The sequence below is a fragment of the Phyllobates terribilis genome, unplaced genomic scaffold (genome assembly GCF_046119375.1).
Source record: "Phyllobates terribilis strain yellow unplaced genomic scaffold, ASM4611937v1 Scaffold_146__1_contigs__length_4606013, whole genome shotgun sequence".
In the NCBI taxonomy this organism is placed as follows: domain Eukaryota; kingdom Metazoa; phylum Chordata; class Amphibia; order Anura; family Dendrobatidae; genus Phyllobates; species Phyllobates terribilis.
The window spans coordinates 2541977-2561325 of record NW_027362906.1 but is presented as its reverse complement, the minus strand read 5'-3'; the positions used below and the strand labels follow the sequence as shown (position 1 = coordinate 2561325).

Sequence of the window (19349 nt, the reverse complement as noted above, 5' to 3'; positions counted from 1 at the left end):
ATAAACTCACAAGATTTTTAACCCTATCCTGACCCTGTAACACTATTTTCTTCGTTCTAATAAATAGGTGGAAAATTTGGCACAAATCCCTCCAAGTATCTGCTTTACTACCTATAGCCAGCCTTGGTAAATGGGCTATTGTGTTCATTTCTGAGTGAGGCCCTAGTTTTGTCTTGGGGCCCATGGCTACTTATTGCACCCTGTGACACCTATTTAGCCATTTTCCTGGGTTTCCTGCATTCTGCTTTGCTGTGATCTGGTCATCAGTCTTTCAGGTAGTGTGTTTTATAGGATCAATACAATATAAGTGCCCCCATCACAGAGACCGACCCCCAAAACACTGGTGATGTAACTTGGGCTGGAGTTATATGTGACCTGCTCTATGTACAGGTGCATCTCACAGAACTAGAATATCATCAAAAAGTTACTTTATTTCAGTTCTTCAATACAAAAAGTGAAACTCCTATATTATATAGAGTCATTACACACAGAGGGATCTATTTCACGTGTTTATTTCTGTTAATGTTGATGATTATGGCTTACAGCCAATGGAAACACAACAGTCATTATCTCAGTAAATTAGAATACTTTATAACAGCTTGAAAAATTATTTTAAAATCCGAAATATTGGCCTATTGAAATGTATATTCAGTAAATGCCCTCAATACTTGGTCGGGGCTCCTTTTGCATCAATTACTGCATCAATGCGGCAATGTGGCATGGAGGTGATCAGCCTGTGGCCCTGCTGAGGGGTTATGGAAGCCCAGGTGGCTTTGATAGCAGCCTTCAGCTCGTCTGCATTGTTGTGTCTGGGGTCTCTCATCTTCCTCTTGACAATACCCCATAGATTCTCTATAATAGATTCTCTATGGCAGTGGTCCCCAACCTTTTTTGCACCAGGGACCGGCTTGAAGCAAGATCATTTTTCCATGGCCCAGCAAGGAGGGGGTGGGGTGGGCGGGGCTTTGGTCATATGGGGGCGGGGTAATGGAGGGATTTGGAGTTTAGTGCATACTTATCATATAGTGTAGACCAGGTCCCCGCCAGGAGCTATGCCAGGAGCCCCACATAATGTGCTGTGCCAGGAGCCGCATCACTGAGGCCCCATCACGCCCTGCAGCAGGACAGGGCAGCTGTCCTGACAGCTGCTGTTCAGCTGCATTTACTTTATCCCAGGGGCGGACACAGACTGTAGTGGGCCCCTGTGCAAGAAATTTTTGGGGGCCCCCCCCGTCCTTCATAAGGCAACAAAGTTATGTAAACATAACCCCCCCATGTGCATCTCTCACCCCCCCATGTGCAGCTCACCCCCGTGCATCTCTCATCCCCCTCCGTGCATCTCTCATCCCCCTCCGTGCATCTCTCATCCCCCTCCGTGCATCTCTCATCCACCCCCCGTGCATCTCTCATCCCCTCCGTGCATCTCTCATCCCCTCCGTGCATCTCTCATCCCCCTTCGTTGCTCGGCTTGTTGAGACGTCTCATCACGTCTAATTATTTTCAGAGCTCGGGCTTTATTAGAGCTTTGGGAAATGTTAGACTTACGCTTTCGCGGCATTTTTATAAGTGCTAATTACAAAATAGATACTTAGTAAAGTTCAAACAAAATACTAAAACAATCTAATTAGTTATATTACGATCGCTGTACAGGCGATATCAGTTGTATATGACTGGTCTATGAGGAGCAGCTGTGGCGCGGTTACCCATAGCAACCATTCCCAGTGCTCTGTGGGAGCTGAGAGCAGCCTGCTGGTGCTGTGGGTGACATGCTGCGCTGCACACACACAGGGCTGTGCTGCACACAGGAGGGGAGGACGCCATTTGTGTAGCGCTGCTGCCGGTGCTGTCAGGCTGCAGTGTGTGCATCCTCCATGGAGCCGCGCTCAGGTTACTGCCCCTCCCCGTGTGTGAGTCACTTCCCCTCCGCCCAGGTGAGGCGCTCGGAACTTTCCCGGCTGCAGCAGCTGGCGCAGGTGAGCGCATGTTTTATTATACGGTGTTATGTGGAGGGACAATGGCGGCGGGGACCCCCTGTGTGAGGACAATGACGGCCCGGTGCCCCCGGGCAACCTGCAGGAGGAAGCCTCACACTCCCCCCGGGTTGTGGGCGCGGGCAGGCCGTGCTGGGACGTGTAGCTCCCTAGTAACCTGTTCCTGACATATGGGCTGTTTTCTGGGCTATTTTTTTTTTTTTTTAAGTCTGAGAAAATGTCATAAATTATCCTTCTCCCTTCAGCTGTTTCCAGAGTGTAATGTATCAGGGTGAGCTCATGACTGACAGCTGCCAAAGTTTCTAGGAAATGTCAGTCCCTGGGGGTCGTGTATGAACCCCCTGTGCCACACTTGTACCTGGCCACGGTATATGATCACCCCTGTATTCTGACTGTGCACAGGCGGCAACTGTGACCTCACTATACAATGATCCACTATGGGCAAATTATTGTATTATCAATCTCTTCTGACTGCTGTAAATCAGCCATTTAAATATCACCTGTGTATGTGTGTATATAAGAGTTTGATAAATATACTAAAAAGTTTGATAAATATACTAAAATGTGCATTGTAAAATAGTATCTAATTTAATTAAATTTATGGTTCACAATTTTGGTCATAGTGGCTTCCACATAAAAGGTAGATATATGCTGTCGCGGACTTTTATTTAGAACTATTCAAGACAAACAATTCTACGGTACATCATCTTTGTGTAACTCCAACGGTTTAGGCAGCGTACGCCAAGATAACTCTCAGAGGCCAGATTTTTTTCCGACTTAATTGACATGTATCGTTATATTACGACCAAAATTACATAAAATCATTACAAATTGTAGCCTATATGTTATTCCGATGTATAATCTATATTACTGTAAAGTTTCATGCAAATCCGTCCAGTAGTTTTTTCGTGAAAGAGTAACAAACATACATACTCACAAACTTTCGCATTTATAATATTAGTAGGATGTTAAAGTTTGTGACGCCACCTGTGGAATGCGGCTAAAGGGAGCGGCCGCTGCGGAGCAGTCCTCTGAAGCTGATGTTACTGCAGCAGGGATGGTGTGGCTCTCCACAGGAAGAGCTAGCTCCAGGGCAGTGTAGATGTTGTTGTAGGTTGCGCTGGGCGTTGTAGTGCAGGGAGTGATGGCGCTGCCAGAAACACAGACAAGGTGGTGCAGTCCTCTGGATCTTTACTCACGGTTATTGCAGTCCAAGTTACAGACGTCAAGGTAACTTCCCGTGCCGTGCAGCATTTACTCAGTGAGGGGTTCAGTCCACCCCCAGGTAACTCCGGAGTACATAGCAGGACCCCCTTCTGTGTCCTCTCTCTGGCTGTCTCCCTGAACCTCATACCAAGTGTCCCAGTCCAGTACCTGCGGGCCTTGGCGGGCGACGTCTGTTCCGTCCCCTGGGTCCTATATAGCTACCTTCCTGGTGAGACTGATTTGGAATGTTGGCTACTGGACATGAAATACTGCAGCCTCCGGTTTCTAGTTAAGACGTGCAATCTTCTACTAGTTGAGGGACCAGTTCCCTGTATGCAGCCTGACCCCTCCACCATATTTGGGCGTACGGGTGGCCTCTCGCACTGCCTGTACCCCTGGGATCCTTTCTTCTGGTTCCTGGAGCCTTCCTGCTCCCTCTCCTCTCCTTCTCTTCTTCCTCTCAGCCTTGGGCCTCACTGGCTAGGCCCGCCTCTGGAAAAGAGCTCCTACAGAGCCTCTGCTCCTGGCACTTTCCTCCTCAGACTAATCTGTCTTTCTAAGATGGTTTCTCTTTTTATATCTTCCTTCTATGTGCTCCTCTTAACTACGTCCTCCACCCACACCCCTTTACTAGGTTCCCCCCACCCCAGCCTTGGACCAGGGACTGTGCTCTCCCGTAGGAGCAATCTCGCCCCGCCCTCTGAAGTGTGGTGTAATGAATGCAGGTGTTAGGGTCCTGAGCTGTACTCCTTCCTTACCTGAGAGTGAGATACCACAGCTCTGGGTGAGATGCAGTACCTCTGTGGCGACCGAACCCTCAGGGGCGCCACATATATATGTGTGTGTGTATATAATATGTGTGTATGTATGTAATGTGTGTGTGTATATATCTATATATATCTATATATACACAGCTCATTTTCATTTTCTCTGATTTTTCTCTTTCTAGGTCTATTTTTGAGTAAAATGTACATTGTTGTTTTATTCTATAAACTACTGACAACTTGTCTCTAAAAATCAAAGCTAAAAACTTTGTATTTATTTGCAGCAAATGAGAAATCGTCAAAATAATAAAAAAGAACCAGAGAACCAGTGCTGTCAGACCTCAAATACTGCAAAGAAAACAAGCTCTTATTCATTTAGAAACAACAATACTCATGTTTTAACTCAGGAAGAGTTCAGAAATCAATATTTGGTGGAATAACCATGATTTTTAATCTCAGCTTTCATGCGTCTTGGCTGCTTTCTACCAGTCTTTCACGCTGCTTTTGGGTGACCTTACGCCACTCCTGGCACAAAAATGTAAGCAGTTCATCTTTGTTTGATGGCTTGTGACTATCCATCTACCTCTTGATTACATTCCAGAGGTTTTCAATAGGGTTCAGGTCTGGAGATTGGGCTGGCCATGACAGGGTCTTGATGTGGAGCTCCTTCATCCACACATTGATTGACCTAGCTGTGTGGCATGGGGCATTGTCCTGCTGGAAAAACCAGTCCTCAGAGTTGGGGAACATTGCCTGAGCAGAAGGAAGCAAGTGTTTTTTCAAGGATAACCTTGTATGCGGCTTGATTCATACGTCCTTCGCAAAGATTAACCTGCCCAATTCCAGCCTTGCTGAAGCATCCCCAGATCATCACCGATCCTCCACCAAATTTCACAGTGGGTGCAAGACACTGTGACTTGTATGCCTCTCCAGGTCTCCGTCTAACCATTAGATGACCAGGTGTTGGGCAAAGCTGAAAATTAGACTCATCAGAGAAGATTACCTTACTCCAGTCCTCTATGGTCCAATCCTTATGGTCTTTGGCAAACTTCAGGCTGGCTCTCCTTTGCTTCTCATTGATGAAAGGCTTTTTTCTAGCTTTACATGACTTGAGGTCTCTAGGAGCCCGTTATGAACTGTTCTTGCCGTGCACTTCACCTCAGCTGCCATTTGCCATTCCTTCTGTAGGTCACTTGATGTCATCCTGCGGTTGCTGAGTGACATTAGAATAAGATGACGGTCATCCCGGTCAGTGGAGAGTCGCTTTCGCCCTCTGCCGGTCTGTAGCTTTGTTGTCCCCAATGTCTGCTGCTTGACCTTGTTGTAATGGACTGCCGTCTTTGAAATTTTATGGATGGAGGCAACATGACGCTCACTGTATCCCTCTGCTAGAGAAGCCAGAATTGAGCCCTTCTTTTCCTCACTCAAGACTTCTTTTCAACTCCTTTGGCATGGTTAAAAGTTAGTTTTTCATTCATATTACTTTTGTGCTATTCCTAGCACTTGTTTTGCCATCCAGCTTGCCCTATTGCAAGAGGACTGTGAAGCCCACAGCAGTGTTTTTTATCCTTTCCCTCGTTACATAAGATTTGGTTCAGGTGATCACCTAATCAGAAGCACATTAAGTAAAATGAGGTGGACTGTGGTTGGAATTCAGCTGACGCTGGAATAGAATGGCTGTCAGACATGTAGAGATGGGGATTTTTTCCATTGATTTGAACAAAGGCAAACCGAGTCTAAAGTATGAATCTTTAGGCTCCATTTGCTCTGCTTTCAGATGTCTCATTTCAGACAGCACAATCCTGAATTTCAGGGATTCAGTTGTAAGCCTTGTGTAAAGACCTGAATGCAGCGCTGAATGTAGTGTGAATAGGTCCTTACATCCTACACCACCTCAGGGGATTGTTGTTATGGAGTATTGCCCCTGGGTGGCCGCAGTTATGACATCCACCAGGGCTCGCGGTCATCCACCCTAGCTTTGGTATTCTGGGGAGCTGGTATAATGAATATCTGAGAAGAGCCCTAGAGAAGCAAGAACATTGGACAACCAAGAGGTGGTGGCCTCAAGTCAGGTGTAGTGTTCAACAGGGCAAGACTTTCTACCTTGTATCTATTGTGTATGGGTATGGTGGTTGTGGGGGACTTCATGTGTCCAGTAACCATAGTGGATGCCCATTCCTAAACTAATCAAGGATTCCTGTGGACCTATTGAGCTAATAGAACCAGCAGTCAAATTAATGTCCCAAATGATCCCCACAAATGAATAACTAATAGGGAATTAGGTAATGCACACGGAGCATGATGCTTCGCACTTGTCTTTGGTTTGCTGCTGATTGCAGGAGGTTTATGGACTAGTTGATGTGCGGCCCCACAACTTGTCTATAGTAGATACCAGCCCCATCATCTTTTTTTTTCAACCTTTGTATACGAGGACCCTGCACACGACTGGTCCCATTTCCATACTTTTTCCATTAATAGCCGGTCATATTAGAGTAAACCAGAGATGTGGGTCATCCATTTCAGGTGTTGTAGGGGTTCTCAGTCTTCTGAAATCCCTTTAAAGAGAACCTGTCACTTTCCATAACGATGTAATTTTTTACCTGGTGTAAATGCCCCTGTTCTGAATACGGCGTTGCTTTTCTTGTGTTCCTGCCCCTCTGTCCCTCTTCCCTGGATGTAAATCATCTTTTTAGCCAAGTGGACTAAGAGTGGGATATATCAACCAATTCATCTCCACCCACCTGTCAGGCAGATCTGTGTACATCTCCTCAGATGGATGCCAGCTCTGCAGGGAATTATTTGACATAAAGAGGTTGTCCGGCACCACTCACATCTGCATTGGTGGTGAGCGACACTGATGACATTGCTCTGGGAGATACAAAACAGGACATGTACTTTATTAAAGGGAATCTGTCAGCAGATTTTTGCTACTTAATCTGAGAGCAGCATGATGTAGAGCAAGATATCCTGATTCCAGGGATGTGTCACTTATTAGGCTGTGTGTTGTAGTTTCAATACAATCCATGTTTTATCAACAGGAGATGATCACTGCCTGACTAGGTCTCAGGTACAGGCCAGTCAGGCTCATCTGTGTAACCCCGCCCTCACCACTGATTTGCAGTTTGTACACAGGAATCTGCCAGCGTGGGCGGGGTTACACAGGGCTTAACATTCTGAGCACTGCTTCATTTACAACAGAGAAAGCAGGGATTCTATCAAAACTGCACCAAGCAGTCTAGTAAGTGATGCATCGCTGGAATCAGGCTCTCTGCCCCTACATCATGCTGATCTCGGATTACGTAGCAAAACCTTCTGACAGATTCCCTTTAACTGGAATTGTGTATCTGTCCTATCCTATTGCAATAACTATAGATGCAAGTCGGAAACGCATTTGCGGTTAAACATTATTCTGGTTAGGATCGCGACCTATGGTGATGTTTTTATATATTTTTTACTACAAATAAACTCACAAGATTTTTAACCCTATCCTGACCCTGTAACACTATTTTCTTCGTTCTAATAAATAGGTGGAAAATTTGGCACAAATCCCTCCAAGTATCTGCTTTACTACCTATAGCCAGCCTTGGTAAATGGGCTATTGTGTTCATTTCTGAGTGAGGCCCTAGTTTTGTCTTGGGGCCCATGGCTACTTATTGCACCCTGTGACACCTATTTAGCCATTTTCCTGGGTTTCCTGCATTCTGCTTTGCTGTGATCTGGTCATCAGTCTTTCAGGTAGTGTGTTTTATAGGATCAATACAATATAAGTGCCCCCATCACAGAGACCGACCCCCAAAACACTGGTGATGTAACTTGGGCTGGAGTTATATGTGACCTGCTCTATGTACAGGTGCATCTCACAGAACTAGAATATCATCAAAAAGTTACTTTATTTCAGTTCTTCAATACAAAAAGTGAAACTCCTATATTATATAGAGTCATTACACACAGAGGGATCTATTTCACGTGTTTATTTCTGTTAATGTTGATGATTATAGCTTACAGCCTATGAAAACACAAAAGTCATTATCTCAGTAAATTAGAATACTTTATAACAGCTTGAAAAATTATTTTAAAATCCGAAATATTGGCCTATTGAAATGTATATTCAGTAAATGCCCTCAATACTTGGTCGGGGCTCCTTTTGCATCAATTACTGCATCAATGCGGTGTGGCATGGAGGCGATCAGCCTGTGGCCCTGCTGAGGTGTTATGGAAGCCCAGGTGGCTTTGATAGCAGCCTTCAGCTCGTCTGCATTGTTGTGTCTGGGGTCTCTCATCTTCCTCTTGACAATACCCCATAGATTCTCTATAATAGATTCTCTATGGCAGTGGTCCCCAACCTTTTTTGCACCAGGGACCGGCTTGAAGCAAGATCATTTTTCCATGGCCCAGCAAGGAGGGGGTGGGGTGGGCGGGGCTTTGGTCATATGGGGGCGGGGTAATGGAGGGATTTGGAGTTTAGTGCATACTTATCATATAGTGTAGACCAGGTCCCCGCCAAGAGCTATGCCAGGAGCCCCACATAATGTGCTGTGCCAGGAGCCGCATCACTGAGGCCCCATCACGCCCTGCAGCAGGACAGGGCAGCTGTCCTGACAGCTGCTGTTCAGCTGCATTTACTTTATCCCAGGGGCGGACACAGACTGTAGTGGGCCCCTGTGCAAGAAATTTTTGGGGGCCCCCCCCGTCCTTCATAAGGCAACAAAGTTATGTAAACATAACCCCCCCATGTGCATCTCTCACCCCCCCATGTGCAGCTCACCCCCGTGCATCTCTCATCCCCCTCCGTGCATCTCTCATCCACCCCCCGTGCATCTCTCATCCCCTCCGTGCATCTCTCATCCCCTCCGTGCATCTCTCATCCCCCCCGTGCATCTCTCATCCCCCCCGTGCATCTCTCATCCACCCCCCGTGCATCTCTCATCCACCCCCCGTGCATCTCTCATCCCCCCGTGCATCTCTCATCCACCCCCCGTGCATCTCTCATCCACCCCCCGTGCATCTCTCATCCCCCCCGTGCATCTCTCATCCCCCCCGTGCATCTCTCACCCCCCCGTGCATCTCTCATCTCTCCCCTCCCTCCCATGTGCATCTCTCATCTCTCCCCTCCCCCCATGTGCATCTCTCATCTCTCCCCTCCCCCCCATGTGCATCTCTCATCTCTCCCCTCCCCCCCATGTGCATCTCTCATCTCTCCCCTCCCCCCCATGTGGATCTCTCATCTCTCCCCTCCCCCATGTGCATCTCTCATCTCTCCCCTCCCCCCCATGTGGATCTCTTATCTCTCCCCTCCCTCCCATGTGCATCTCTCATCTCTCCCCTCCCCCCATGTGCATCTCTCATCTCTCCCCTCCCCCCATGTGCATCTCTCATCTCTCCCCTCCCCCCCATGTGCATCTCTCATCTCTCCCCTCCCTCCCATGTGCATCTCTAATCTCTCCCCTCCCCCCCATGTGGATCTCTCATCTCTCCCCTCCCCCATGTGCATCTCTCATCTCTCCCCTCCCCCCCATGTGGATCTCTCATCTCTCCCCTCCCCCATGTGCATCTCTCATCTCTCCCCTCCCCCCCATGTGCATCTCTCATCTCTCCCCTCCCCCATGTGCATCTCTCATCTCTCCCCTCCCCCCATGTGCATCTCCCATTCCCCCCACTCCTAGTTAATTGTATTTAAAAAAAAATAAAACTTGTTATACTTACCCCCATGCGACCCCTGCAGAATCCTGGCGCTCGTCCAAATCGCTGACACCAGGTTCTCCTGACTTCCGGCCATGTGACGGCGCCGTCACATGACCGGAAGTCAGGGGAATCATGAAGGTGCTGCCGCAGCAGCGCAGCGCTAAGATGTCCCGGACCCGGCGCTTAGCATGCGGCCGGGGGCCCCATGAGGAGAGAGACGCACAAGAGGGGGGCTCCGAGGGGGCTCCTACCGGCCGGGCCCCATACTGGAGTCAGGGCAGTCATGCCCTGATGGCGGCCCTGCTGGAGGCTGGAGGGGCCCCCTCTCCCCGCGGACCGGCTGAAAAACCCCAACGGCCCGGTCCTGGTCCGCGGACCGGCGGTTGGGGACCTCTGCTCTATGGGGTTAAGGTCAGGCGAGTTTGCTGCCAATCAAGCACAGTGATACTGTTGTGTGTAAACCAGGTATTGGTACTTTTGGCCGTGTGGACAGGGGCCAAGTCCTGCTGGAGAATGAAATTTCCATCTCCAAAAGTTTGTCTGCAGAGGGAAGCATGAAGTGCTCTAAAATATCCTGGTAGGCGGCTGCGCTGAGTTTGGTCTTGATAAAACACAGTGGACCTACACCAGAAGATGACATGGCTCCCCAAACCATCACTGATGGTGGAAACTTCACACTAGACCTCCAGCAGCTAAACAAATGAAATGAAACAAATTAAAATTGGAACTCTGGGACCTTGTGGAGTGTGTCAATGACTGCCTTCTGGACATCTGTCAAGTCAACAGTCTTCCCCATGATTGCGGAGCCTACTGAAACAGACTAAGGGACTTTTTAAATGCTTAGGAAGCCTTTGCAGGTGTTTTTTGTTAATTATTTAAGTTTACTGAGATAATGACTGTTGTGTTTTCATTGGCTGTAAGCCATAACCATCAACATTAACAGAAATAAACACTTGAAATAGATCACTCTGTTTGTAATGACTCTATATAATATATGACTTTGACATTTTATATTGAAGAACTGAAATTAACTTTTTGATGATATTCTAATTTTGTGAGATGCTCCTGTATGTAGCACCCTCTATACTCCCTGGTCCTGCAGCAGCTGCCATCATGTATACAGCAGATGAGACAGACACTTTATTATATGCCGGATCAGCCAAGTCTGGTTCTAGTTCTGGAATATTGAGCGTCAGCGTTCACTCTCATCATTGTTTCTGTAGGGTGAAGTCCACACAAATAAAACACACAACACAATATATTATTATTAATTTTTTTATTGGAATAGCAATAAGCCACATTGTAATAAAAATATTACTGGCCCTTTAATAAATTAAAGTTCACAATGACTCTCAGGTCAGGCCCGATAGAGACTACAGAACTTGCTGCGGATAGTGCAGACCTGATGAGAGCCACTGGAACCAAAGATCCAGAGGAAGGCGAAGAAAACCCCCTAGGGGGGAAAAAAATTCCTTCCTGACCCCAGTTCTGGCGATCGGATATCTCCCTGGATCTTGTCTCTCCTGCTGCATATTGCTGTATATCTGTACGTCAGGGGCAGACACAGCCAGAAGAGGGCCCCTCTATCAGAACAGTATATCTAGCCCCGTGTCTGAACTGTTGGGCGGGCCGCCTCGGGCATGGCCCCGTGTCTGGACTGTTGGGCCGCACACCTCGGGCCTGGCTTCGTGTCTGGACTGTGGGACTTCCCGCCTTGAGTCTGGACTGTTGGACCTCCCACTTCGGGTCTGGACAATTGGGCCGCCCGCCTCGGGTCTGGACAGTTCCCCTCTATCAGTATATTGGCATCGCTCATCATAATGCACAATTCACCTGATTAGGAGGTGATGGTGGCCCCTTTACATCTTGGGTCCCTGTGGAACTGCACATGTTGCACCAATTGGCCACCCTCCTCGGGTCTGGCCCCATGTCTGGACTGTTGGGCCGCCCGACTCGGGTCTGGACTGTTGGGCCGCCCGACTCAGATCTGGACTGTTGGGCCGCCCACCTTGGTTCTGGACTGGTGGGCCGCTCGCCTCGGGTCTGGACTGTTGGGCCGCCCGCCTCGGGTCTGGACTGTTGGGCCGCCCGCCTCGGTTCTGGACTGGTGGGCCGCTCGCCTCGGGTCTGGACTGTTGGGCCGCCCGCCTCGGGTCTGGACTGTTGGGCCCGTCCGCCCTGGGTCTGGACTGTTGGGCCCGTCCGCCCTGGGTCTGGACTGTGGGGTCCGTCCGCCCTGTGTCTGGACTGTGGGGCCCGTCCGCCCTGTGTCTGGACTGTGGGGCCCGTCCGCCCTGTGTCTGGACTGTGGGGCCCGTCCGCCCTGTGTCTGGACTGTGGGGCCCGTCCGCCCTGTGTCTGGACTGTGGGGCCCGTCCGCCCTGTGTCTGGACTGTGGGGCCCGTCCGCCCTGTGTCTGGACTGTGGGGCCCGTCCGCCCTGTGTCTGGACTGTGGGGCCGCCTGCCCTGGGTCTAACCCCAGGTCTGGACTGTGGGGCCGCCTGCCCCGGGACTATCCCCCGTGTCTGGACTGTGGGGCCCGTCCGCCCCGAGCCTGGACTGTGGGGCCCGTCCGCCCCGAGCCTGGACTGTGGGGCCCGTCCGCCCCGAGCCTGGACTGTGGGGCCCGTCCGCCCCGAGCCTGGACTGTGGGGCCCGTCCGCCCCGAGCCTGGACTGTGGGGCCCGTCCGCCCCGAGCCTGGACTGTGGGGCCCGTCCGCCCCGAGCCTGGACTGTGGGGCCCGTCCGCCCCGAGCCTGGACTGTGGGGCCCGGATGGGCCCCACAGTCTGGACTCGGGGCGGGCGAGCCCTACAGTCAGGACACGTGGCGGGCGGGCCCCACAGGCCGGACACGGGGCTAATCCCGGGACAGGCGGCTTCACAGTCCAGACCTGGGGCTAGACCCGGGGCAGGCGGCCCACAGTCCGGACAAGGGGTGGACGGGCCCCACAGTCCGTATACGGGGCGGGCATGCCCACAGTCCAGACCTAGGTCTAGACCCGCAGCAGGCGGCCCACAGTCCGGACACGGGGCGGACGAGCCCTACAGTCCGGACACGGGGCGGCCACAGTCCGGACATAGGGTGGGCCGCACATTCCAGGTTCGGGGCAAGACCCGGGGCAACCGGCCCCACAGTCCTGACATGGGGCGGACATGCCCCACAGTTCGGACACGGGGTGGACGAGCCCTACAGTCCGGACACGGGGCGGCCACAGTCCGGACATAGGGTGGGCGGGCCGCACATTCCAGGTTCGGGGCTAGACCCGGGGCAACCGCCCCACAGTCCGGACACGGGGCGGCCGCAGTCCGGATATAGGGCGGGCCCCACAGTCCAGGCTCGGGGCTAGACCCGAGACAGGCGGGCCCCACAATCCAGGCTCGGAGCGGACGGGCCCCGCAGTCTAGGCTCGGAGCGGACGGGCACCACAGTCCAGGCTCGGAGCGGACGGGCCCCACAGTCCGGACACGGGGCTAGTACCAGGGCTGGCGGCCCCACAGTCCAGACCTGAGGCTAGACCATGGGCAGGTGGCCCCACAGTCCAGACACGGGGAGGATGGGACCCACAGTCCTGACACGGGCTTGACATGCCCCACAGTCCAGACCTGGAGCTAGACCCGGGGCAGGGAGTCCCCAAAGTCCGGACGCGGGGTGGATGAGCCCCACAGTACGGACACGGGGCGGCCACAGTCCGGACATAGGGTGGGCCCCAAAGTCCAGGCTCGGGGCTAGACCCGGGGCAGCCGGCCCCACAGTTCAGGCTCGGGGCGGACGGGCCCCACAGTCCAGGCTCGGGGCGGACGGGCCCCACAGTCCAGGCTCGGGGCGGACGGGCCCCACAGTCCAGGCTCGGGGCGGACGGGCCCCCCTTTCCCGCTCGGGGCGGGCGTGCCACACAGTCCAGGCTCGGGGCGTGCGGTGCCCACAGTCAGGACACGGGACGGGCGGGCTCCACAGTCAGGACACGGGGCGGGCGGGGCGGGTGGGCCCCACAGTCAGGACACGGGGCGGGCGGGCCCCACAGTCCGGACACGGAGCTAATCCCGGGGCAGGCGGCCTCACAGTCTAGACCTGGGGCTAGACCCGGGGCAGGCGGCCCACAGTCCGGGCAGGCGGCCCACTGTCCGGACACGGGGTGGACGGGCCCCACAGTCCGGACACGGGGCGGGCATGCCCCACAGTCCAGACCTGGGGCTAGACCCGGAGCAGGCGGCCCACAGTCCGGACACGGGGTGGACAGTCCCACAGTCCGGACACGGGGGGGACCACAGTCCGGACATAAGGCGGGCAGGCCCCACAGTCCAGGCTCGGGGCTAGACCCGGGGGCAGTCGGCCCCACAGTGTCGGGCCCACAGTCAGGACACGGGGTGGGCATGCCCCACAGTCCAGAGTTGGGGCTAGACCTGGGGCAGGCAGCCCCACAGTCCGGACACGGGGTGGAGGGGCCCCACAGTTAGGACACGGTGCTAGTCCTGGGGCAGGCGGCCCAACAGTCCAGACCTGCGGCTAGACCCGGGGCTGGTGGCCGCAAAGTCCGGACACGGGTCGGACGGGCCCCACAGTCCTGACACGGGGCGGGCATGCCCCACAGTCCAGAGTTGGGGCTAGACCCGGGGCAGGCAGCCCCACAGTCCGGACACGGGGTGGAGGGGCCCCACAGTACGGACACGAGGCGGCCACAGTCCGGACATAGGGCGGGCGGTCCCCACAGTCCAGGCTCGGGGCTAGACCCGGGGGCAACCGGCCCCACAGTCCAGGCTCGGGGCGGACGGGCCCCACAGTCAGGACACAGTGTGGGCGGGCCCATAGTTAGGACACGGGGCGGGACCCACAGTCCGGGGACAGGGCTTGTCCCGGGGCAGGCGGCCCCACAGTCCGGACACGGGGCGGACGGGCCCCACAGTCCTGACACGGGGTGGGCATGCCCCACAGTCCAGACCTGGGGCTAGACCCGGGGCAGGCAGCCCCACAGTCCAGACACGGGGCGGCCACAGTACGGACATAGGGCGGGCGGGCCCCACAGTCTAGGCTCGGGGCTAGACCTGGGGGCAGCCGGCCCCACAGTCCAGACCCTGGGCGGTCCAGACCTCCCCTGCCCGCCCCGGGTCTGGACTTTGGGGCCAGCTGCCCCCGGGTCTAGTCCCGTGTCCTGACTTGGGGCCGCCTGCCCCGGGTCTAGCCCCAGGTCTCGACTGTGGGGCCACCTGCCCCGGGACTAGCCCCGAGCCTGGACTGTGGGGCACGCCCGCCCCGAGCGGGAAAGGGAGGCCCATCCGCTCCGAGCCTGGACTGTGGGGCCCGTCCGCCCCGAGCCTGGACTGTGGGGCCAGTCCACCCCGAGCATGGACTGTGGGGCCCGAGAGTGGACTGTGGGGCCCGTCCGCCCCGAGCCTGGACTGTAGGGCCCGTCCGCCCCGAGCCTGGACTGTGGGGCCCGTCCGCCCCGAGCCTGGACTGTGGGGCCCGTACGCCCCGAGCCTGGACTGTGGGGCCCGTACGCCCCGAGCCTGGACTGTGGGGCCCGTACGCCCCGAGCCTGGACTGTGGGGCCCGTCCGCCCCGAGTCTGGACTGTGGGGCTCCCCCGCCCACCCCGGGTCTGGACTTTGGGGCCAGCTGCCCCCGGGTCTAGTCCCGAGCCTGGACTGTGGGGCACGTCCACCCCGTGTCCGGACTGTGGGGCCGCCTGCCGCGGCTCTAGCCCCTGGTCAGGACTGTGGGGCATGCCCGCCCCATGTCAGGACTGTGGGGCCCGTCCGCCCCGTGTCCGAATTGTGGGGCCGCCTGCCCTGGGACTAGCCCCGTGTCCGGACTGTAGGGCCCGCCCACCCCGTGTCGTAACTATGGGCCCGCCCTCCCCGAGCCTGGACTGTGGGGCCCGTCCGCCCCGAGCCTGGACTGTGGGGCCCGTCCGCTCCAAGCGTGGACTGTGGGGCCCGTCCATCCAGAGCATGGACAGTGGGGCCCGAGCGTGGACTGTGGGGCCCGTTCGCCCCGAGCCAGTACTGTGGGGCCCATCCGCCCCGAGCCTGGACTGTGGGGCCCGTCCGCCCCAAGCCTGGACTGTGGGGCTCCCCGCCCCAGGTCAGAAATGTGGGGCCGGCTACCCCGGGTCTAGCCCCGAGCCTGGACTGTGGGGCCCGCCCACCCTATGTCTGGACTGTGGCCTCCCCGTGTCCAGACTGTGGGGTTCGTCCACCCCGTGTCCGGACTTTGGGGCTGCCAACCCCGGGTCTAGCCCCAGGTCTGGACTGTGGGGCCCCGTCCACCCCGTATCTGGACTGTGGGGCCGCCTACCCCGGGTCTAGCCTCAGGTCTGGACTGTGGGGCCTGTCCGCCCCGAGCCTGGACTGTGGGGCCCGTTCGCCCCCAAGCCTGGACTGTGGGGCCCGTCCGCCCCGAGCCTGGGTTGTAGGGCCCGTCCGCCCCGAGCCTGGACTGTGGGGCCCGTCCGCCCCGAGCCAGGGCTGTGGGGCCCGTCCGCCCCGAGCCTGGGCTGTGGGGCCCGTCCGCCCCGAGCCTGGGCTGTGGGGCCCGTCCGCCCCGAGCCTGGGCTGTGGGGCCCGTCCGCCCCGAGCCTGGGCTGTGGGGCCCGTCCGCCCCGAGCCTGGGCTGTGGGGCCCGTCCGCCCCGAGCCTGGGCTGTGGGGCCCGTCCGCCCCGAGCCTGGGCTGTGGGGCCCGTCCACCTCGGGTCTAGCCCCGAGCCTGGACTGTGCGGCCCGTCCGCCCTATATCCGGACTGCGGCCGCCCCGTGTCTGGAGTGTGGGCCCGTCCGCCCCGTGTACGGACTGTGGGGCCGTCTGCTTTGGATCTAGCCCCAAGTCTGGACGGTGGGGTCGCCCGCCCCGAGTCTAGCCCCAGGTCTGGACTGTGGAGCCCCCCGCCAGCCCCGGGTACGGACTGTGGGGCCTGCCCGCCCCGTGTACGGACTGTGGGGCCCTCCGCCCGCCCCGAGTCTGGACTGTGGGGCCGGTTGCCCTGGGTCTGGCCACGAGCCTGAACTGTGCGGCCCGCACACCCTATGTCCGGACTGCGGCTGCCCCGTGTCCGGACTGTAGGGCTCGTCCACCCTGTGTCCGGACTGTGGGGCCGCCTTCCCCGGGTCCGGACTGTGGGGCATATCCGCCCCATGTCAGGACTGTGGGGCCGCCTACCCCGGGACTAGCCCCGTGTCCGGACTGTGGGGCCCGTCCGCCCCGAGCCTGGACTGTGGGGCCCCCCGCCCCTGGTCTGAAATGTGGGGCCGGCTGCCCCGGGTCTAGCCCCGAGCCTGGACTGTGGGGCCCGCCCACCCTATGTCTGGACTGTGGCCGCCCCGTGTCCGGACTGTGGGCCTCGCCCTATATCCGGACTGCGGTCGCCCCGTGTCCGGACTGTGGGGCCGCCTGCCCCGGGTCTAGCCCCACGCCCGGACTGTGGGGCCCGACGCCCGCCCCGATTCCAGACTGTGGGGCCCCTCGCCCGCCCCTGGTCCGGACTGTGGGATCCTCTGCTTGCCCCGGGTCTGGACTGTGGGGCCACCCGCCCCGGGACTGGACTGTGGGGCCGACTGCCCCCGGGTCTAGCCCCGAGCCTGGACTGTGGGGCCCGCCCGCCTTATGTCCGGACTGTGGCCTCCCCCGTGTCCGGACTGTGGGGACCGTCCACCCCGTGTCCGGACTGTGGGCCGCCTGCTCCGGGTCTAGCCCCAGGTCTGGACTGTGGGGCATGCCCGCCCCGTGTCCGGACTGTGGGGCCCATCCACCCCGTGTCTGGACTGTGGGCCGCCTGCCCCTGGTCTAGCCCCAGGTCTGGACTGTAGGGCCACCTGCCCCGGGATTAGCCCCGTGTCCGGACTGTGGGGCCCGCCCGCCCCGTATCCTGACTGTGGAGCCCGCCCGCCCCATGTCCTGACTGTGGGGCCCGCCCTGTGTCCTGACTGTGGGGCCCGGGCGGGGCCCGCCCGCCCTGTGTCCTGACTGTGGGTCCCGCCCGCCCTGTGTCCTGACTTTGGGGCCCGCCCGCCCGCCCTGTGTCCTGACTTTGGGGCCCGCCCGCCCTGTGTCCTGACTTTGGGGCCCGCCCGCCCTGTGTCCTGACTTTGGGGCCCGCCCGCCCTGTGTCCTGACTGTGGGGTGCCGACAGCCCTGTGTCCTGACTGTGGGGCCCGCCAGCCCTGTGTCCTGACTGTGGGGCCCACCCACCCCATGTCCTGACTGTGGGGCTCGCCCGCCCCGTGTCCAGACTGTGGGGCTCATCCGCCCCGTGTCCGGACTGTGGGGCCATCTGCCCCGGGACTAGCCCCGTGTCCGGACTGTGGGGCACGCCCGCCCCGAGCTTGGACTGTGGGGCCCGTCTGCCCCGAGTCTGGACTGTGGGGCCGGTTGCCCCGGGTCTGGCCCCGAGCCTGGACTGTGCGGCCCGCCCACCCTATGTCCGGACTGCGGACGCCCTGTGTCCGGACTGTAGGGCTCGCCCACCCCGTGTCCGGACTGTGGGGCCGCCTGCCCCGTGTCTGGACTGTGGGGCATGTCCGCCCCATGTCAGGACTGTGGGGCTCGTCCACCCCGTGTCTGGACTGTGGGGCCGCCTGCCCCGAGTCGAGCCTCAGGTCTTGACTGTAGGGCCGCCTGCCCCGGGACTAGCCCCATGTCCGGACAATGGGGCCCGTCCGCCCCGAGCCTGGACTGTGGGGCCCGTCCGCCCCGAGCCTGGACTGTGGGGCCCTGCGCCCCGGGTCTGAAATGTGGGGCCGGCTTCCCCGGGTCTAGCCCCGAGCCTGGACTGTGTGTTCCCCCCGCCCCGGGTCTAGCCCTGAGCCTGGACTGTGGGGCCCGCCCACCCTATGTCTGGACTGTGGCCACCCCGAGTCAAGACTGTGGGGCTCGCCCTATATCCGGACTGCGGCCGCCACGTGTCCGGACTGTGGGGCCGCCTGCCCCGGGTCTAGCCCCAGGTCCGGACTGTGGGGCCCCCCGCCCGCCCTGATTCCAGACTGTGGGGCCCCTCGCCCGCCCCGGGTCTGGACTGTGGGATCCCCCGCTTGCCCCGGGTCCGGACAGTGGGGCCCCCCTCCCCGGGTCTGGACTGTGGGGCCGACTGCCCCCGGGTCTAGCCCCGAGCCTGGACTGTGGGGCCCGGCCGCCACAGTCCGGACACTGAGCTAATCCCGGGGCAGGCGGCTTCACAGTCCAGACCTCGCCCGCCCCGTGTCCTGACTGTGGAGCCCGCCCGCCCCGTGTCCTGACTGTGGGGCCCGCCCGCCCTATGTCCGTACTATGGCCGCCCCGTGTCCGGACTGTGGGGCCCGTCCACCCCGTGTCTGGACTGTGGGGCCGCCTGCCCCGGCTCTAGCCCCAGGTCAGGACTGTGGGGCATGCCCGCCCCGTGTCAGAACTGTGGGGCCGCCTTCCCCGGGACTAGCCCCGTGTACGGACTGTGGGGCCCGCCTGCACCGAGCCTGGACTGTGGGGCCCGTCCGCCCCGAGCCTGGACTGTGGGGCCCCCCGCCCCTGGTCTGAAATGTGGGGCCGGCTGCCCCGGGTCTAGCCCCGAGCCTGGACTGTGGGGCCCGCCCACCCTATGTCTGGACTGTGGCCGCCCCGTGTCCGGACTGTGGGCCTCGCCCTATATCCGGACTGCGGTCGCCCCGTGTCCGGACTGTGGGGCCGCCTGCCCCGGGTCTAGCCCCAGGCCCGGACTGTGGGGCCCGACGCCCGCCTCGA

The 19349-nt window shown here is 58.1% G+C and overlaps 1 long non-coding RNA gene across 1 annotated transcript in view; it reads left to right on the top strand.

Annotated features, from left to right (window-relative positions):
• The first annotated feature begins 1792 nt into the window (after positions 1 to 1792).
• The window catches only part of LOC141206909 (uncharacterized), a 64306-nt gene continuing 46749 nt past the window's right edge, over positions 1793 to 19349 (top strand). Inside the window, exon 1 of the long non-coding RNA XR_012277425.1 lies at positions 1793 to 1973. This is a non-coding gene — a long non-coding RNA (uncharacterized lncRNA). The remainder of the gene's footprint in view (positions 1974 to 19349) is intronic.